The sequence below is a fragment of the Scyliorhinus torazame genome, chromosome 13 (assembly GCF_047496885.1).
Source record: "Scyliorhinus torazame isolate Kashiwa2021f chromosome 13, sScyTor2.1, whole genome shotgun sequence".
Classification (NCBI taxonomy): Eukaryota; Metazoa; Chordata; class Chondrichthyes; order Carcharhiniformes; family Scyliorhinidae; genus Scyliorhinus; species Scyliorhinus torazame.
The window spans coordinates 143,865,794-143,887,943 of NC_092719.1; positions in this window are offsets into that span (position 1 = coordinate 143,865,794).

Sequence of the window (22,150 nt, forward strand, 5' to 3'; positions counted from 1 at the left end):
GGTCCCCTTCAGCCTTCTATGCTCTGTTATTTGTTCTAAACAGGTTTCCCAGCATCGCATTTAGGGGGTGTCCCAATGATGCACTGGGGAATCCCACTCGGATGTTCCCATGTCAGGGTTTAGCCAGCAATTGCCCAGAAATGCCAACTTCCTCTGGACAATTGCGCTGGGCTAGGAACCATTCATTAGATCACCAACTTCAGATGGTTCTGCCAGTTTTACCCAGATAGACACTCTGAGTTAGAGGAAAATAATCACTTCTAACTCCAGAATAGCTATTTAAATACCTAGACCAAACCTCGTACGGAACAGCGCCCCATATGTATGACCCCCCTAGCGGATCCTCCACATCACTCTATGTGGTAGTCTGTGTTAGGAGGATTATGGTACCTAGTAATGCCGGAATACCATTGGTGGAGAATGTACGTGTTCCATTAGATAAGCTTGCATGTTAGCTCTGCCTTGCAAGGCGGGGTATAAGAGCCCGTGCTTCCCCCAGCAGCTTCCTCTGTACCTGCGCTGCTGGGGGAAACATCTAGCGTATTAAAGCCTTCAATTGTCTCCAATCTCGTTTCTGAGGTTATTGATTGTGCATCACTCTACTTCTGACCGGACCCCACACCCTCCCCCTAACCTGGCCCAGGCCTCCTGCCCGACCCTCCCCCAAGCTACTACCCACCCCAACCCAGCTGTTCCAACCCCCCCCGCCCCGCCCTACCTGATCCCCTACCCCCACCTCCCTGTCTGACCCAAGCATCCCTTCCAGGCCCAACCCAACCTCCCCAACACTAGCCCTCCCATCTGTCCGTCTGTCCGTCCGACCACCTCGTTTCCTCCCCACTTCCAGTCTCTCCTCACCTTCCCCCTCCCTGTACCTTTAAACAGCTCCTTTACAACAGCTAATAAAAAGGGGGTGTTCCTTTTCCCAGTTACTTGTCGTCGATGCAGCCAGGGGGTGCTTTGCTGCTCCTGGCTCATCCAGTCTGAGTGAGGAAGGTTGGGCTAGGCAGGGACTTTGGATTTTTAACAAGTGGAAATCCATCCAGAGTGACAATCCCACTCTGAGCAAGTTACGGGATTAGTGGTTTAGAATCTTGCCACTGACACACCATTTAAAATGATAGTTACATAATTATGAATAACTTTTACTATTTTTATTCCTGTGGCTGTTGTAATATATAAAAAATCATTATTATAATGACATCGCGTACTGACTTCAAGGAGCAATAAAGCTTAGCTATGTCAGAGAGATTGTGCTGAAGTACCTTCAATTAACGATTATACGCTCCACTGTCACCTTCGTCACACTGAATGTTGAATGTGATGCCTTTTTGGGAGGGAGGGGAAAGATTGATCTATGTTTCTGGCACAATATGTTGTTTATTGTTAGTTTGTTGATTAGTGAAATGTTATTGCTGATAATAGACATTTTGACTTTTTCCTTTTTTATCCAAGCCTACTTAGGCCCTGGCTCCTTGCTGGTACAGTTTGGCACGTCAGCAAGTGGTCATTCTTCATGTGGAAAAGTAGACACCAGATTGGCACAGTGGTACAGTGTTTATCACTGCTGCCTTACAGCAGCAGGGGCCCAGGTTCGATACCAACCTTGGGTGACTGTGTGGAGTTTGCGCATTCTCCCTGTAAGTTTCCTTTGGGTGCTCCGGTTTCCTTCCGCAGTCCAAAGATGTGCAGGTTAGGTGGCTTGCCCTTGCTAAATTGCCCTTTAGGGTCTAAAAATATTAGGTGGGATTATGGGGATAAGATGGGAGAGTGGGCCTCGGTAGGGTGCTCTTTCACAGCGTTGGTGCAGACTCGATGGGCCGAATGACCTCCTCCTTTGGCACTGTAGGAATTAACAAAGAACAAAGAACAATACAGCACAGGAACAGGCCCTTCGGCCCTCCAAGCCTGTAGTGGACATGATACCAACCTTTACCAAAACCCTAAAGAAATTCTATGGATTCTGTGGAAGGAGGTGGAATTGACTTGGTCAGTGGTGGGAACAGGAAACTCTGCTACATTCCATCTCAGTTTTAGTGGAAAGGATAATTGGGATTAAGGTTAAAAAAATCTATTGATGTACTAACGCTGAATATACGGTCCTGCCCAATTCAGCATGACCTAGAGCTTGAGCTCAGGAGCGCCTGTCCTGTGTAGCTCAACACTACATTGTGACTACCTCCCCCCCTCACCTACATTCTAGTACTTTCAGGCTGGTGAACGTTCCTATTCAAAATCATTGTTTGTGGTTTTTGCTGACTGCATTAAGAGCGCCTTGAGCGCATTTCATGTGACGTAGAAGGTGTTTCTTTAGAAAATAATTTTTCCACATGACCAGTTTTAATGAAAGCCAGTTTTTGTTCTATTACATACAGTCTCTTTGAAAATACAGAGGTCTGTGGATTGAACACTGCATTGGACACTTCATTTTACCTCTCAAATTGATAGAATAACCATTTACTTGGTTTGTTGGCTGGAAGAATGTTTAGAAAATTGCAAGGCCTTTGGGATCCAGGTTTAGACTGTGATTTTCCCATTAGCTGCATTGTAAAGTGATAGCATGCAGATTTATACCTATGATTACATGTGTGTTGAAATGCGTAGCTTGCCCAGGATAAGTCCTCAATTTCAGCAGCATCATTAGGACAAATGAAAACTTCCCTGTTCTGAGGGGATATTGGCCCATTCCACACCTGAGTATCTCCCTGAGTCAGATCATCGGATGAAGCTTGGGAGAGTTGGCAGCATGTGTACCTCTGGGATACACTGTTTATGGTCAGATCAAAGGTAAACAAAACAAAGACAGCCGTGGTTTTGCTTTTGTCTTTGAATGCTCAATGGAGAATGTGAAAAAAAAAATTGTCGCGAGTCCTGTCGCGGGACAGCACGGTAGCCTTGTGGATAGCACAATTGCTTCACAGCTCCAGGGTCCCAGGTTCGATTCCGGCTTGGGTCACTGTCTGTGCGGAGTCTGTACATCCTCCCCGTGTGTGCGTGGGTTTCCTCCGGGTGCTCCGGTTTCCTCCCACAGTCCAAAGATGTGCAGGTTAGGTGGATTGGCCATGATAAATTGCCCTTAGTGTCCAAAATTGCCCTTAGTGTTGGGTGGGGTTACTGGGTTGGGGATAGGGTGGTGGTGTTGACCTTGGGTAGGGTGCTCTTTCCAAGAGCGGGTGCAGACTCGATGGGCTGAATGGCCTCCTTCTGCACTGTAAATTCTATGATAATCTATCTATGATAATCCTGTCAGAATAGACCTTTTAGCCTCCTGGTCTTGGTTTCCCTGTCAAATGATGATCTGCGATCCTATTATTGTCGAGGTTTGATCTCATCAGTCAGTTTAACGGAGAGAGATATCCAATGCTTAATACCGGCCATGTCTCCATTACAGCTTTTCTTTCAGGATCACTCACCGCATGTTTGAAATTTCCTTCAGCCGACAACGTTTTGTCTACAATCCATTATTGATATCCATATCAATATAATGATATCCCAGTGGCAATGATTAAGCTTTATACAAGTACCTCTCAGAACTTATGAATGGACAGGGACCTTCCACAGACCATACAGAATCAGGTGAGGTGTTGACTGTGCTTTGCTGTTTGAGTGTCTGTCCTGCGTTTAGATGTCAGTTATTATCAATAGACTTTGAGGTTGTTCTGTGGAGGTGCTGTTGTACACTAGTAGTGCACTGTTCAACAATAAGATAAACAGAAAATGCTGGATACTGAACTCAACAAGTCTGGCAACACCTGTGAAGATATAGTTTTGTTTCCTACTTTTATCCCAATTGACTTGTAATGCAAGCATGAGGTTGAATGTTGAAACCCAATGTTTAGCTCCAAAAATGCCTCATTGTACTTTCTTAAATAAATCGTTCTCAGGATGTAAGTCATGAGTTGCACTAACAGTCTTCCCAGCAGTAGTATTTACGCACACAAAATCTATGTTGTGACCTATGAACAGGCACACGTAGGCTCAGAACACAAAGATCAGATCCAGCCAGACAGTACAGAAATACATAAGAACATAAGAACTAGGAACAGGAGTAGGCCATCTGGCCCCTCGAGCCTGGTCCGCCATTTAATGAGATCATGGCTGATCTTTGTGGACTCAGCTCCACTCTCTGGCCCGTACACCATATCCCCGAATCCCTTTATTCTTTAGAAAGATATCTACCTTTTTCTTAAAAACGTTTAAAGAAGGAGCCTCAACTGCTTCACTGGGCAAGGAATTCCAGAGATTCACAACCCTTTGGGTGAAGAAGTTCCTCCTACACTCCGTCCTAAATCTACCTCCCCTTATTTTGAGGCTATGCCTCCTAGTTCTGCTTTCCCCGACCAGTGGAAACAACCTGCCCGGATCTATCCTATCTATTCCCTTCATAATTTTATATGCCTCAATAAGATCCCCCCGCGTCCTTCTAAACTCCAATGAGTACAGTCCCAGTCTACTCAACCTCTCATCATAATCTAATCCCCTCAACTCTGGGATCAACCTAGTGAATCTCCTCTGCACTCCCTCCAGTGCCAATATGTCCTTTCGCAGGTAAGGAGACCAAAACTGAACACAATACTCCAGATGCGGCCTCACCAACACCCTATACAATTGCAGCATAATCTCACTAGTCTTGAACTCCATCCCTCTAGCAATGAAAGACAAAACTCGATTAGCCTTTTTAATCACCTGTTGCACCTGCACAGCAACTTTTTGCGACTCGTGCACCAGCACACCCAGGTCCCTCTGCACAGCAGCATGTTTTAACATCTTACCGTTTAAATAATAATCCATTCTGCTGTTATTCCTCTCAAAATGGATAACCTCACACTTGGCAACATTGAATTCCATCTGCCAGACCCTAGCCCATTCACCTAACCTATCCAAATCCTTCTGGAGACTTCCGGTATCCTCTGCACTTTTTGCTTTACCACTCATCTTAGTGTCGTCTGAAAACTTTGACACATTGCACTTGGTCCCCAACTCCAAATCGTCTATGTAAATTGTGAACAACTGCGGGCCCAACACTGATCCTTGAGGGACCCCACTAGTTACAGGTTGCCAACCAGAGAAACACCCATTTATCCCCACTCTCTGCTTTCTGTTAGTTAACCAATCCTCTACCCATGCTACCACTTTACCCTCAATGCCATGCATCTTTAGTTTATGCAGCAACCTTTTGTGTGGCACCTTGTCAAAAGCTTTCTGGAAATCCAGATATACCACATCCATTGGCTTCCCGTTATCTACGGCACTGGTAACGCCCTCAAAAAAGTCTACCAAATTAGTCAGCCATGACCTACCCTTTGTGAACCCATGCTGCGTCTGCCCAATGGGACAATTTCCCTCTAGGTGCCCCGCTATTTCCTCCTTAATGATAGATTCCAGCATTTTCCCTACAACCGAAGTTAAGCTTACCGGCCTATAATTACCCGCTTTCTGCCGACCTCCTTTTTTGAACAGTGGTGTCACGTTTGCTACTTTCCAATCCTCTGGGACCACCCCAGAGTCTAGTGAATTTTGATAAATTATCACTAGTGCATTTACAATTTCCCTAGCCATCTCTTTTAACACTCTGGGATGCATCCCATCAGGGCCAGGAGACTTGTCTACCTTTAGCCCCATTAGCTTGCCCAATACTTCACCAATGGTAAAGGATTGGAATTGTGGTGGCTGGATGGATGGATCAGTATTAATTGTGAGTGGCTGAACTCCTTCAGTGCTTGATTTTTCTCAGTGCCACAGTTGAAACCGAATTTGCCCCAGTGTAGTCAGCAAGTGGAATGTTCCAGCCGGGCTTTGAACATCTCTCTGTTAGTAACACTGCCCAATGAGAAGAATATACCATACTTTTGGGATAAATATTTTCTTTTTAAAAAAACTTTAAAGTACCCAATTATTTTTTTCCATTTAAGGGGCAATTTAGCTTGGCCAATCCACCTAACCGACACGGTAGCGCAGTGGTTAGCACTGTTGCTTCACAGCACCAGGGACCTGGGTTCGATTCCTGGCTTGGGTCACTGTCTGTGCGGAGTCTGCATGTTCTCCCTGTGTCTGCGTGGGTTTCCTCCGGGTGCTCCAGTTTCCTCCCACGGTCCAAAGATGGACGGGTAAGGTGGATTGATCACGCTAAATTACCCTATAGTGTCCAAAGGTTAGGTGGGGTGGCTGGGTTACGGGGATAGGGTGGAGGTGTGGGCTTAGGTGGGGTGCTCATTCAGGGGCTGGTGTAGACTTGATGGGCCGAATAGCCTCCTTCTGCATTGTAAATTCTATGATGTTTGGGTTGTGGGGGTGAGACCCACACAGACACGGGGAGAATGTACAAACTCCACACAAACAGTGACCCCGGGCCGGGATCGAACCAGGGTCCTTAGCTCTATGAGGCAGCAATGCTAACCACTGCGCCACCGTGCCGGCCCCAGAGATAAATAGTTTCAAGTGGTACTTTGGGGGTATCTAAGTTCATCCTTACAGTATTACTGAAACTAATAGAAATTGTTCACAATTGAATCGATTTCAACCGTTACCCATTATGTGTGTGAAACAATCACCAACATTTGCCACTATCGTGAAATGCAACCATGGGCGAAATTCTCCTACCCACCCCACCACATTTCTGCTCCGACCGGCCGGCGGGAGTCTCCGTAACACCGGCCGGTCAATGGGGTTTCCCATTGTGGGGTAGCCCCACGCCGTCGGGAAACCCCTGGGCGCCGGCAAAACGGAGACTCCCGCCGGCGGAGAATGACGCCCCATATTCTCCATCCATATCATTCACTCAGGATTTTGTCCCTTTTCAATTTTCTTGATGCCAGCCTTTCAGTACTTTGCCTGAGTGTTATGCTTGTTCTTGACACTTAATCTCTGCTGGATTTTCCGCTGGATACCGCCATGCTCAATCCTTCGCTCTCACATTCTTCTGCTGTTCCAGCTATCTCAGCATAGTTCATAAATTCAATATGGGACTTGCATGATTTTCCATCACTCAAAATTCCTGTGGTGCATTGCAGTCAGACGACATGCTTAACTGCAGGCGACCATTAGTGAACAAACTTGATTTACACCTCCCAACAAACAGGGCAATCTAACTAAATGCTCACATCCTGCAGGATACTGTAGTTGCCCCAGAAACCTACCTATTGAACCATTAGTGGAATGATTGTGCCACAGATTTTCATTGTGAGATCAAATTATAGAATGGCTACAGCTTAGAAGGAGGCCATTCAGCATGTCATGTCCATGCCATCTTTCTGCATGAACAACGTAGCTAGTCCCACTCCCCCACCTTTTCTCTGTCGCTCAGCAAAACTTTTCCTCTGGATAATTCACCCTTTTGAAAGCCGTAAATGAATTTGGCCACATTCGCAGGCAGCGTATTCCACTCTCTGTGTAAAGGCATTTTTTCCCATCAACAGAAAGGAAGACAATGTTGGAAGTACCTGATAGAATTCTTTGCGGAATGTCAGTACTTTCTGGACAAAGAAAATGCAAATAATGAGGAGTGGTACTTAATGCAGGCAACAGGAGTCTCACCCGCCAGGCATCCAGTGAGAGTCCGGCATATTCTCCTTTGGGGAAGATACACCGAATTAAGTGCCCATCAGGAATTTGAACGGACAGTGGTAGGCCATCCCCAGGATCAAGGACCCCGGAGAGCAGAATTTCTGAGAACTGCTGCCAATCAGAGGCCGGCAACTGTGCGCATCAGGCAATGCGAGCGGGAGTAGTGGCAGCTGCCAGCAATCCACTCAACAGAGACCGAGGATCACCGAACGGTCTCCAGGCCATGGGTGAATTAGAGCAGAATGGGGGGGGGGGGGGGGGGCGGGGGGGGTCTTAGGGTAAGGGTCGTGAAGAAGAGAGGTGTTGGCAGTAAGGGCAGGGGAAGGCTCTCAGCACACCCGCCCTTCCCAATGCTGAGTCTCCCAATCAAGAATGGAGTACCTTTGAACGAGAACCCCCACCCTCTAAGAGCCTGCTATGTCAAGTATACTTTTCAGGCATCCGCACAGCAAACACCCCTGCTCGCTGCTGGATTAATATTTTTCACAATAAATTTTGAGCATCCAATTATTTTTTTCCAATTAAGGGCAATTTAGCATGGCCAATCTCCCTACCCTGCACATCTTTGGGTTGTGGGGGTGAAACCCACGCAGACACGGGGAGAATGTGCAAACTCCACACAGTGACCCGGGTCCTCAGCACCGCAGGCTGCTGGATTAAATATTGGCAGTAGTGGAATGAGGCCCTTCAGTGGGCATTAATTGACCATTTAAGGACTTCACTTGGCTGTTGGACAGGAAGGACGTCCATGTGTTTCCTGTCCCAGACCGGGTAGAGAGAGGAGATTGGTGGGGTCACTACCCAACACTCTCCAGCCCAATCAAACCCTCCCTCACTTCCAGACATCCCTTGGGGGTGTGCATTAAAATTCACCCATGCTAGATATGTGAGGCTCAGTAAGTAATTCTGAGGATCAAAAGAATTTGCAAGGTGATGAAATTGGAAAAATAAAAGGCAGATAGAATTCAGTAAATATGAGGTGGTACATTTTGGTTAAAAAAGTAATAGTTATACTTTGAGCAGGGTACAAAACAGGAAGATGTAGAGGAGCAAATGAATTTGGGAAACTAGGTAGCACCTCAAATGGATACAACTGTCAAAAATCTAATGGAATAAAGTTTTGTTCTGGAAAGAAGTTACGATGTAACAGTGACTCTCTATAATACTTTAATTAGGCCACATTTAGATTGATGTGTGTGCAATCTCCGCGGTGTAAATTGAATATTGAGGCGATAGAGAGGTTCACTATGATCCAACTTGTTATGAAAAGTTTCAACCAACCAGAATGGCCTGAAGAAAGGAAACTGTTTTTGTTAGAACAGCGGAGATTCAGTTTGAATTGACAGAGGTGTTAACATTATAACAAAGTTACGTGGAATCAGATAAAACTTACAACTTGGAAACCAGCTGATGGTCCAATCAATTCAGGTTGGTCTTCACCATCCACATGTGCAGCCACTCAGTTCCACGTGTCATATTCCTTTTATCCTTTAACCAGCAATCCAGTCTGTTCTCATGTGAACTCTGATTCAATCATGAAGGTCGCAATCAAACTGAATTCACTCTAAGTGTGATAGCGAGCGGGAAATGCCAGTTGTTTCCACACAGTCGAACCGCCGAGGCTGTCACTGCTATTTTTTTTTTAATGTATTTTTATTCCATAAATTTTCAACATTTTTACAATTTACAAACCCACAAACCCCCCCCCCCCCCATCGCATTAACCCCCACCCCTCCCTCAACAGTCAACAGTAACTCAATCTTCTCTGCTCCAGAGAAAACAGCCCAAGCCTATCCAACCTCTCTTTATTAATTAAATGCTCCATCTCAGGCAACATCCTGGTGAATCTGCTCTGCACCCCCTCCAGTGCAATTACATCCTTCCTATAATGTGGCGACCAGAATTGCAGACAGTCCTCCAGCTATGGCCTCACCAAAGTTCTATACTGCTCCATCATGACTTCCCTGCTTTGTAATCTGTGCCCCGATTGATAAAAGCGAATGTTCCATATGCCTTTTTCACCACCCTTCAGAGATCTTTTCCTTAAATTCAATTTGTACCCTGAAAACGACCCTAAATTCTGAAGCAATCCCATTGTGCTCCACACCAAAGAGCTTGGCTCCGAAATGTACAACAAGACATCAGCATATAAGGACACCCTATGCTCCAACACCACCCTCCCCCCACCCCCCACTAGCCCTTTTCACAACCCCGGGTTCCTCAGCGCAATGGCCAAGGACGCTATAGCCAACGCAAACAGAAGGGGGGCCATGGGGCATCCCTGCCTTGTTCCCTGGTGAAATGCAAAGTACCCTGATTTCATATTATTCATGCACACGCTTGCCATCAGCTTCTTGTACAACAACTGCACCCATGCCACAAACTTCAGCCCAATCCCAAATTTCTCCGACACCGCCATCAGGTAACTCCACTCCGCATCTAGCGCCACCACCACCTCTGTCTCCTTACCCTCTGCCAGCGAAAGCACCACATTCAACAACCTCTTCATATTCGAGGACAACTGTCTTCCCTTTATGGACTCCATCTGATCCTCCCAATCACCTTTGGAAGGCACCCCTCCAACCTTAACACCTGCACCTTCGCCAATATCTTGGCATCTACATTCAACAGCGATATGGGCCTGTACTACCCACACTCCAGTAGATCCTTGTCCTTCTTAAGCAACAACGAAATGGAGGCCTGTTGCATCATCGACACCCCTGTCCATCATGTTCTTGAACATTCCACCACCAATAGTGCCAGCTTCTCCTCAAATCTTTAATAAAATTTCACCGGAAACCCATCTGGCCCCTCCTCCTTCCCTGCTTGCAACCTCCCGATTACCATCTTCACCCCACCCAAACCCGGGCACTCTAACCCGCCCAGAAACTCCCTCATCTTCCACTCATCCTCGGGTGGGTCTGACGTATTCAGATCTCTATAAACCTCCTCAAACACCTTATGAATCTGTTCCCGAGGCACCACCAACTCCCCCTCTTGTCAAGCACCTGAGCTATCTCTCTCGCCGTGGCCTACACCCTGCCTTCTCCCTGTACTCATAGACAGCCCTCCCTCACCCTTCTCAACTGATGCACCGCTTTTCCCATAGACAATAGGTCAAACCTCACCTGCATCTCCTTCCTCCTTGCCTGGAGCTATGGATCTGGGTCCCCCACGTGCCTCCTATCCATCTCCAAAATCTCTTCTATCAATCGTTGGCGTTCCTCCCTCTCCTCCCTATCTCGGTCACCTGTATCTAACGTTAATTAGTTCATTTAACGAGGCCCCGTGGGATTCACACTGCAAATGAGCGTCCTGCGGGCTCATTCGCCAGGATGCCGCCTGGCAGCTCCCCACTAACAAGGGGGAGCAACATTTAAGCCGATCTCGCAGAGCAAACCCCAGACTGCACGCAGCTATGCCACCAAGTAGACCAGTTCCAAGATTTGGAGATACCGACCTGGCCAGACTGTTGGACGTGGTGGAGTCCAGACGGGATGCCATTTTCCCCCAAGGGGCTCAGAGCGTCAGCCACAGGGCAGCCAGTGCCACCTGGAAAGAAGTGACAGTGGCCGTCAGCACGGACAGTTTAACTAGGAGGACCGCCACCCAGGCCGCAAGAAACTAAACAACCTCCACCGGGACGCACTGGTGAGTTGGCACAGGCCCCCTGGCACTGTTCCCACCTGTCATCCCTGCCCCCAAATGTCCATGTGCCTGGCACCGCCCCCACCCCATGCCCCAGCCCACCCATGCCCAGCCGTGGTGTCCACACTCTTCTCCCCCCCCCCCTCCACGATGCATGAAGTGTGAGGCTCATGATGGCCTCTATGCCTCCCCGCAGGGGGAGAAGTTGCCCCACAACAGACACAACAGACGGGCAGTGGGGTGTTGGACATTAGAGTCCTCACCCCCTACAAGGAACGGGTCCTGGAGGTCGTTGGGGTGGCCGAAGACAGATCGGTCACCAACATCGAGATTGGCCTGCACCGCAGAGGTGAGTATTCATTGGCCCCCACCCAGATGGCCTGTCACAAGTGTGTTTCTCATGCCAGCATGATGATTCTCCCTCTCACTGACCACATGTCCATTCTCCCACAGGGTCTCCAACTGATGGCGCCTGCCAATCCGGGGTGGTTCCCACCCTGCCTCCCAGGAGAGCCCTGAGGGTGCCACCATCATTATGTCACCTCAGTGGGTGACAGTAGTGGACTGGCTTAGGGGCACAATATGGTGAGCATCACACAGTTGCTGATGCACATCATGTGGAGGCAGGAATCATAAAATCATAGAATCATAGAATTTAAAGTGCAGAATGAGGCCATTCGGCACATCGAGTCTGCACCGGCCCTTGGAAAGGGTACCCTACTCAAGTCCACGCTTCCACCCTATCCCCGTAATCCAGTAACCCGATCCAGCCTTTTGGACACTAAAGAGCAATTTATCATGGCCAATCCATCTAACCTGCACATCTTTGGACTGTGGGAGGAAACCAGAGCACCCGGAGCATCGAGGGGAGACAGCAGGTGGCGGCGGTCTGCTGAATCCCAGGACCCAGTCAGATGCTGAATCTCTGGAACAGGCTACCCCAGAGCTGATGCAGTAGCTATGGTGCTGCCATCAGATTCAGAAGGGATGTCAGCGACACTCCGGCAGATCCACAGCCAATTGGAGGAATCCCAAAGGCTGTGGGCACAGGGTACAGCGCTGGCAATGCTTGTCACCGAGGCCAACACTGCTAGGGTGGTGACCACAGTGGAGAGACTGGAGCACGACGTCAGCATCAGGAGTGGTGGTTTCCAAGCTTGGCTCAGTCAGTGGCGGCCATGGCTGAGCACCTCAACAGCATATCCCTGTCGCTGGTGGATGTGGCCGAAGCGCAGGTGGGCATTGGCAAGGTGCTGCAGAACGTGGCCCGTTCACAGTGGGGCATCGTGGAGGACATTAACACCATGGTGTGGACATTGAGGAGCCGCCAGGGCTGGCAGAGCCAGGTGATGCAGGGGCATCCGGAGCTTAATCCAACTGCCCCTCCGCCCCAGGGCCTGACGGACGCCAACCGGGCGGAGGGAGTGCAGGGCATGTGCTGCCAGCAAGTAGGCCGGGGCCCTCTGGCCCCAGGGCTCCAGAGGATGCCCGCCAGGGACATCAAGGACACAGTAAGCAGCAGGCTGCCTCCACCGCTGATGTGCACCCTGGGAATACACCTAGACGTAACTGCAGAGCACAGAGGGTTAGGAAGGTAGAGGATCTCTGAGAGGGCACCGGGGTGGAGAGGTGGGGAAAGGGGGCACCATCAGGGGCTAGGGGCAGTTGGGATCACAATTGTACAACAATGAAACACATTACACCCGAGATATGTGAAGTCTCCGTCATGTTATTTTGCAATGCGGCCAACCTCCAACTCTCTGCCCCATGTGGAGTTTGCACATCCTCCCCGTGTGTGCGTGGGTTTCCTCCGGGTGCTCCGGTTTCCTCCCACAGTCCAAAGATGTGCAGTTTAGGTGGATTGGCCATGCTAAATTGCCCCTTATTGTCCAAAGATGTATAGGTTAGGTGGGGTTACATGGGATTGGGCCTAGGTAGAATGCTCTTTCAGGGAGTCGGTGCAGGCTCAATGGGCTGACTGGTCTCCTTCTGCACTGTAGGGATTCTACAAATCCTACCAACGCAGCACATACATTCCTACATGACAGCAATGACTACAATTGAAAAATACTTCACTGGCTGTGAAGTGCTTTGGAGAGTGACAGGGTTGTGAAGGGTGCTATAAAAATGCAAATTTTCTTTTCCCTTTGATAGTCACCTTACTCAGAAGTAATGAATAACTGTGAGATCTTATCTATTAATCTACTTACCTGCCAAATAAAACTACTGTGAGACAAGGTGTCCTGCTGGTTCCGTTGTCAAGTGTACTGCACAGTACACAACTGAGTGACAGAAAGCAGAGAGGATCCTGCTGGAATCCCTGCTGTATGCTGTGTTACCTAATCTTAGTTTCTCATCACAGCATCAGTGATGCAATTGGCCATGTCCACTGTTCTCACTCCAGATCATTATCTAATGTCCTCTATTGGAAAGTGTGCATGTAAGGACAGATCAAGTTCCACTCTGTCACTACCCAAATTAACACCACTCCCTGTGCAGGTTCGAACCTGAGTGCTGACTGACTGAGAAGATATTGGTGGAGATTTCCCCCAAAATGGCAAAGTGTCAGATTCTGACTGAAAACCAGCAGAGGGTGTCCAGAAAAACAGGTTTTCTCTCCAGATCTTGCGCTGAATTCTCCGCATCGCGATGCTGGAAACGCGAATCGCAATCGGGCGAAGAATTGCAAGTAATCCACAAATTGTGGCTTGCGACTGGCGTTGATTCCAACTCCATGGCAGCAATATTTTTTAATTAAAACATTTAAAAAAAAAATTTAGAGTGCCCAATTCATTTTTTCCAATTAAGGGGCAATTTAGCGTGTTCAATCCACCTACCCTGCCCATCTTACGGGTTGTGGGGGTGACACCCACGCAGACAAGGGGGGAATGTGCAAAAGCAGAAGTCGTGCGGGTGCGAATTAGTGCAAGCACTGGCAAGCGGGGCCTGGGTGCCAAGCTGCGGAGGGGGAGCAGGAGGCTAAAGAAACACTGAAAAACCCTCGAAAATTGTCGGGCTTGCTGGGAGCTGGCTGCCTGGACTGGGGCCTGGAGCGGGGAACAACTTTGTGCCAAGTTTGTAGATGTGGGGTGTCCCCCCTTGGGATTGGGTTGGCCTGGCTCAGAGTGCATCCCTTTGCTGCTCCTTACGGACCCCTGGCCTTTCACTCTGCTGAATGCTGCCTATGTTCTTTCAATGCTCAGGCAGACTCTGGGAGCCCACCAAGGCCACCCCTCTAGACACCATCATACCCCAGCTGTTTCATCAAGGGGATGGGCGTGGCCAAGCTCAATCACCAGGTGTTGGCACGCCTCAGAAGCACTACCCCATTGCAGAGATCAGCAGAGCTCACCCCAAACAAAAGACATCTGCACCATGGCCTTTGGAGCACAAGTTTTCCATGAACTATCTTTGTGGCTGTAGTGAGTGTGTGTTGAGAGGAACGCTTCAACCAGCTCCAGCTGAGGGCAGCATGTGGCGCAGTGGATAGCACTGGGACTGCGGCGTGAGGACCTGGGTTCGAATCCTGTCTTGTAGGGTCACCTTCTGACAGGGCAGGAAGGTCTGGAGTCCCTCACCCCCAGCCGCAACTCACCTGTCAACGAGCCAGGATCGTCCGGGTTACCTTGCCCCAACAGCAACCCACCTGCCAACGAGGCAGTACCGCCCTGGGCCCCTCTCCCCCAGCCGCAACCTACCTGCCAACAAAGCAGGACAGTCCGGGGTCCCTCAGCCCCAGCCAGTACCTCGCAACTCACCTGCAAACGAGGCAGGACCATCCGGGGTCCCTCAGGCCCCAGCCGCAACCCACCTGCCAACGAGGCAGCACCGTCCAAGGTCCCTTGCACCCAGCCGCAACCCACCTGCCAATGAGGCACGACCGTCCGGGGTCCCTCAGCCCCAGCCAGTACCTCGCAACTCACCAGCCAAAGAGGTGGGACCATCTGGGGTCCTTCAGCTCCAGCCAGAACCTCGCAACTCACCTGCCAAAGAGGTGGGACCATCCGGGGTCCTTCAGCCCCAGCCAGAACCTCGCAATTCACCTGCCAATGAGGCGGGACCATCCGGGGTCCCTCAGCCCCAGCCAGTACCTCACAACTCACCTGCCAAAGAGGTGGGACCATCCGGGGTCCTTCAGCTGGTTTCCGTTTTGGGAAAAACAGTAATAATTTCCACCAGCGTGACCTCACACATCTGACAAACCCCAAAGCATATTTCACTGGGCGTGACCCTGATTACATTAACGGGGAAGTCTCAGGAACTTTGCGCTCTGAGTTCTCACCGGCGCAAACCCCATTATGGCCCCCTCGTGTGATTTAGCAGCCATAACAGGCCTGGAAAATTCCTGCCGACCCCGGGGTTCCTTATGGGACAACATCCAACATCTGCTGGTAGTGTGAAAGGACAATGGAAGACAGATTTTGTGATGAGCAAAAACACACCTTTTTACATGTTTAAAACATAAGACTACCCATATTATGACAATTATAGCTAAAATGTGATTCTTCAATTGTTTGAATAGATAAATAACATAACCCGGTGGTAATGTGGGTCTTAAAATAAAAAAATTCTACCCAATTTCTCCCACGGGATAAAATAAATCAAGACGTGTTGTATTAACAGGAGCAGACTATAAGAAATTGTGAAAGACAGGGCAGCATAGTGGCACAGTGAGGATCCCTGCTGCCTCACAGCGCCGAGGTCCCAGGTTCTGTCCCGGCTCTGGGTTACTATCTGTGTGGAGTTTGCACATTCTCCCTGTGTCTGCGTGGGTTTCGCCCCCACAACCCAAAGATGTGCAGGTTAGGTGGATTGGCCACGCTAAATTGCTCCTTAATTTAAAAAAAAATGAATTGGGTACTGTAGCGCACAATGACTTACGAGAGACGAGAAGTGATGAAGCCGATCTACGCTTTATTAAGCGATGCTTGTCCCCAGCAGCTCAGCAACAGAATGAAGCTGCGGGGAGAAGCTCGGGTTCTTATACTCCGCCTTCAGGGCGGAGCCAGGAGTCGGCAGCCAACCAGGACCCGGGATCTGTCAGCCAATAGCATCACGGTTTCACAGTCCCACATGACCCCTAATACATACCACCACATTCACCCCTTGTTGAAAAGGAACCCGGCGGGGTGGTGGTTCGCATGGTGGTAGGGGTTTACAAGGCTGGCCCTGGAAGGAAAATTTCGGACAGTGTTACTACAGTTTTAGCCCTACACTGGGCTATGTACAAGTTTGTGAAAACTATTTACAATATTAGCAAAAAAATGTTTTTTGTTACAACAACATTCTTGGTGTTACGCGGATTCCACAAGTCGAGCGGGCGGTCTGGTCTTCCTCGTCGATCGCCTCAGCCCCGGTGGTGGTGCAGGTGCTTGTTCAGGCGTTGTCGTCTCCGGGAGCGTTTCGGTGTTTGTTCCTGTTTTACTCCTGGGCGGGCACGGGAGGAGGACCGATCCCCCCGGGAAGGGGGCGGTCGCGGGGTGCGCCGGTGGCAGGGAGGGGATGATTAGTGTCGGGGGTGTGTGTGTGTTGCCGGCGGGCGCCAGGTCCCGCAGGGAGACCGTGTCCTGTCGGCCGTTGGGGTATGCCACATAGGCGTACTGCGGGTTCGCGTGGAGAAGGTGAACCCTCTCGACCAATGGGTCCGATTTGTGCGCCCGCACATGTTTCCGGAGCAAGATGGGTCCTGGGGCCGCCAGCCAGGTCGGCAGCGACGTTCCGGAGGAGGACTTCCTGGGGAAGACAAGGAGGCGCTCATGAGGCGTTTGGTTAGCGGTGGTACACAGCAGTGACCGAATGGAGTGGAGAGCGTCCGGGAGGAACTCCTGCCACCGGGAAACTGGGAGATCCCTGGACCGTAGGGCCAGTAGGACGGTCTTCCAGACCGTGCCGTTCTCCCTCTCTACTTGCCCGTTCCCCCGGGGGTTGTAGCTGGTCGTCCTGCTCGAGGCTATGCCCTTGCTGAGCAGGAACTGGCGCAGCTCGTCACTCATGAAGGAGGACCCCCTGTCGCTATGGATATACGCGGGGCAACCGAACAGTGTGAATATGGTGCCAAGGGCTTTAATGACTGTGGCCGCTGTCATGTCGGGGCAGGGGATGGCGAAGGGGAAACGAGAGTACTCGTCCACCACGTTCAGGACGTATGCGTTGCGGTCGGTGGAGGGGAGGGGCCCTTTGAAATCCAAACTGAGGCGTTCAAAGGGGCGGGCAGCCTTGATCAGGTGCGCTCTATCCGGCCTGAAAAAGTGCGGTTTGCACTCTGCGCAGATGTGGCAGTTCCTGGTGACTGTACGGACCTCCTCCACAGAGTAGGGGAGGTTGCGGGACTTTACGAAATGGTAGAATCGAGTGACCCCCGGGTGGCAGAGGTCCTCGTGGAGGGCTTGGAGGCGGTCTATTTGTGCGTTGGCACATGTGCCGCGTGATAGGGCATCGGACGGCTCGTTCAGCTTTCCGGGACGTTACAAGATCTCATAGTTGAAGGCGGAGAGCACGATCCTCCACCTTAAGATCTTGTCATTTTTAATTTTGCCCCGCTGTGCATTATCGAACATGAAGGCTACCGACCGTTGGTCGGTGAGGAGAGTGAATCTCCTGCCGGCCAGGTAATGCCTCCAATGTCGCACAGCTTCCACTATGGCTTGGGCTTTTCCACTGAGGAGTGGCGGATTTGTGAGGCGTGGAGGGTCCGGGAGAAAAAGGCCACGGGTCTGCCCGCTTGGTTAAGGGTGGCCGCCAGAGCTACGTCGGATACGTCGCTCTCGACCTGGAAGGGGAGGGACTCTACGATGGCGCGCATCGTGGCCTTTGCGATAAACGCTTTGATGCAGCTGAAGGCCTGGTGAGCCTCTGTTGACAGGGGGAAGGTAGTGGACTGTATTAGCGGGCGGGCCTTGTCTGCATACTGGGGGACCCACTGGACGTAATATGAAAAGAAACCCAGGCAACGTTTCAGGGCTTTGGAGCAGTGGGGGAGGGGGAATTCCATAAGGGGGCGCATGCGTTCGGGGTCGGGGCCTATTATCCCATTGCGCACTACGTATCCCAGGATGGCCAACCGGTTTGTGCTAAAAACGCACTTTTCCTCGTTATATGTGAGGTTCAGGGCGTTAGCGGTCTGGAGGAACTTTTGGAGGTTGGCGTCGTGGTCCTGCTGATCGTGGCCGCAGATGGTTACGTTGTCGAGATACGGGAACGTGACCTGCAACCCGTGCTGGTCAACCATTCGGTCCATCTCCCGTTGGAAGACCGAGACCCCGTTTGTGACACCAAATGGGACCCTTAGGAAGTGGTATAGACGCCCGTCTGCCTCGAAGGCGGTGTACTTGCGGTCACCTGGATGGATGGGGAGCTGGTGGTAGGCGGACTTGAGGTCCACGATGGAGAAGACCTTATACTGGGCAATTCGATTGACCATGTTGGATATGTGGGGGAGAGGGTACGCATCTAGCTGCGTGTACCTGTTGATGGTCTGACTATAGTCTACGACCATCCTTTGCTTCTCCCCGGTCTTTACTGGGCTCTCCAGGGACTATTGCTGGCCTGGATTATGCCTTCCTTCAGCAACCGCTGGACTTCAGACCAAATAAATATCCGGTCCTGGGCGCTGTACCGTCTGCTCCTATTGGCGACGGGTTTGCAATCCGGGGTGAGGTTTGCAAACAAGGACGGCGGTTCAACCTTGAGAGTTGCGAGGCCGCAGATAGTGAGTGGGGGTATTGGGCCGCCGAATTGGAATGTTAGGCTCTGCAGGTTACACTGGAAATCTAATCCCAGTAATGTGGGCGCGCAGAGTTGGGGAAGGACGTAGAGCTTGTAGTTCTTAAACTCCCTCCCTTGCACCGTTAGGTTCGCGATGCAGAACCCTTTGATCTCTATGGAGTGGGATCCTGCAGCTAGGGAAATCTTTTGCGTGCTTGGATGGATGGTCAGAAAACAGCGTCTTACCGTGTCTGGGTGAATAAAACTTTCAGTGCTCCCGGAGTTGATCAGGCATGGCGTCTCGTATCCGTTGACCAGCACCGTTGTTGTCGTCGTCTGGAGCGTCCGGGGCCGTGATTGATCCAGTGTCACCGAAGCCAGTCGTGGTAGTAGTGTCGCGGCGTCTTCTTCGGACCCCGTGGAGCCGTCGATGCTGGGGTCCTTTGTTGTCAACCAAGATGGTGGCGTCCATGAATCGCACGCGGCCGGGGGTGGACAAAATGGCCGCCCCCGTGGATCGCACGTGGTCGGGGGTGGACAAAATGGCCACCCCCATGAATCGCATCCTCCCCTCGTGGTGCCCGGGACCCGAAATGGCGGCGCCCGCGGGTCGCACATGGGGCGCAGGGGGGGTTGGGGAGCGTTTGGGATGTGCTGGGCTCGTTCTTCTCCGGGGATTGTGGTGACCCCCCAGGACCGGCACACAGCCGCGTAATGGCCCTTCTTGCCGCAGCTTTTACAAATAGCTGCGCGGGCTGGGCAGCGCTGCCGGGGGTGTTTCGCTTGTCCGCAGAAATAGCAGCAGGCCCCCCCGGGATGGTCTGGCGCTTTAACCGCGCAAGCTTGCGAGTGGGGGGGGGAGTTTGTCGCGACGGGGGTCCACGGAGCCCAAGGGGCTGCCGCGCGGCCGGGGCCGTAGGCGCGGGCGTTTTGCGAGGCCACATCTAGGGAAGCTGCAAGGGACCGTGCCTCTGAGAGTCCTAGCGACCCTCTTTCTAAAAGTCTTTGGCGGATTTGGGGAGAGTTCATACCTGCCACAAATGCATCACGAATTAGCATGTCCGTGTGTTCGATCGCGTTCACCGGCGGGCAGCTGCAGCCCCGTCCCAAAATTAGCAGCGCGGCGTAGAATTCCTCTAGCGATTCTCCGGGACTTTGCCGTCTCGTCGCGAGTTGGTGGCGTGCGTATACCTGGTTAACGGGCCGAACGTAGATGCTCTTCAGCAATGCGAGCGCCGTTGGGAAATCCTCTGCGTCTTCTATGAGAGGGTAAATTTCCGGGCTTACCCTCGAATGCAGGACCTACATTTTCTGGTCTTCTGTGATCCGGCCGGGGGCTGTTCAGAGGTAGCCTTCAAAGCATGCTTGCCAGTGTTTAAATACTGCTGCCGAGTTTGCTGCGTGGGGGCTGATCCGCAGGCATTCCGGGGCGATCCGGAGCTCCATAGTCTTTTAAGCTTGCTTAATAAATTGTAGCGCACAATGACTTACGAGAGACGAGAAGTGATGAAGTCGATCCAGGCATTATTAAGCGATGCTTGTCCCCAGCAGCTCAGCAACAGAATGAAGCTGCGGGGAGAAGCTCGGGTTCTTATACTCCGCCTTCAGGGCGGAGCCAGGAGTCGGCAGCCAACCAGGACCCGGGATCTGTCAGCCAATAGCATCACGGCTTCACAGTCCCACATGACCCCTAATACATACCACCACAGGTACTCTAAATTTAAATTTAAAAAAAAGAAATTGTGAAAGATTGGTGATGCAGGAAAGAGCCAGATACAGACCCGTGTCACTGGTATGTTGCTTCACTGCTTTTTGTTTGGTCCTTTCTGCATAAAGCGTGTATCTGTTTCCAGAAACCAAACGCAGATTATGTTTCACTAAATCAGCAGTAATGACCCTGCAATTGTTAACCATCTTTTCATGTACATCAACTATATGACTGCAAGCACAGAAAGTATTTAAGGATTAATGGAAATGCCCACACACATTTCAAACAGAATATTCAAAAATAAGTTATAAATCAGTAAAAAGGGGCGAACTTGCACTTATGTGCTGCTATCCACATGCTTTGCATGTTCCAAATTTCGAACTGGCTGTGTTTCAGAAATGAATGAAGCAAGCAGTTGACAAGCATCCAGCAAGAGCCCACATACAGAAATGACATTCACTCCCTTAGGTAGAGAGTGAATGATGGTCAGTACATTTGGAGAACCGCCCGTTAAACACCATTGAATCCACCTGAATAGACAGATGATGGGCGAAATTCTCCGCCTCGCGACACTGCAAACTGCACTCGAACGGAGAAACGGGCGTCCGGCCAAAATCGTTTTCTGTGCCTAGCGCCGATTCGGTACCATGCTCCGGTGCCTTGCTGGTGGTGATAACAAGGTTTGCGCCCCGCGGCATGCAAAACCGGCATTTGATCCATTTAAATGCCATTAGCACGTTTGACCGAGTATGCTCTGGGTCTCTGCCATGCTCTGCCCCCCTCAGGCGGAAGTCACGCGTATGCAGTTCACGACAGGTATTTACAAATAGGGACTGGGCGTCATGGCTGCTGTGGGGAAGAGAGAAGGCAAGCAAAGTTTGAAAAACTGCTAAAAATTGTACCGCAATTTGGGGGGTGGGGGGGGTTGTCAGAGCCAGGGGGAGTAACGGGGAGGAACTTGCTGACTCTTCTGTGGACACACGGTGCCCCCCTCAGGATCGGGGTGGTCTGGCTCAGGCCGCCATCGCTGCGGTATTTGTTTTAAAGGCACCCATTTGGTATAATTTACAGGCCCCTGGCTGCTCACTCTGCTGACTGCTCACTGTGTCCTGTAAATGTTCACAGAGACTTTGGTCATTTGGAAGCCCACCCAGGCCGCCCCTCTGGAAACCTTCAGACCCCAGCTGACCCATCAATGGGATGGGCGTGGCCAAGCTCAATCAGTGGCACACCTGGTGCTGCCATTCTTCAATGCACTCATCAGAAGCACAGCCCCAGTGCAGGGGAATAGCAGAGCTCACCCCAAACAAAGGACACATACACCATGGCCTTGTCACCTCTCTGGCACATTGCCCCTATCAGGGCAGATGCCTCGCCAGTGACACTATCAGATAGCCCACCCCTCAGGGCCACCAACTGTCTCCAAGCCCTGTCTGCCCACTGCACCCCTGCTACCATTCATCCTGCCCCCAGACAGGTTGCCATAACCTGAGTGTCACACCCAGGGCCCACATCGCACTGCAACTA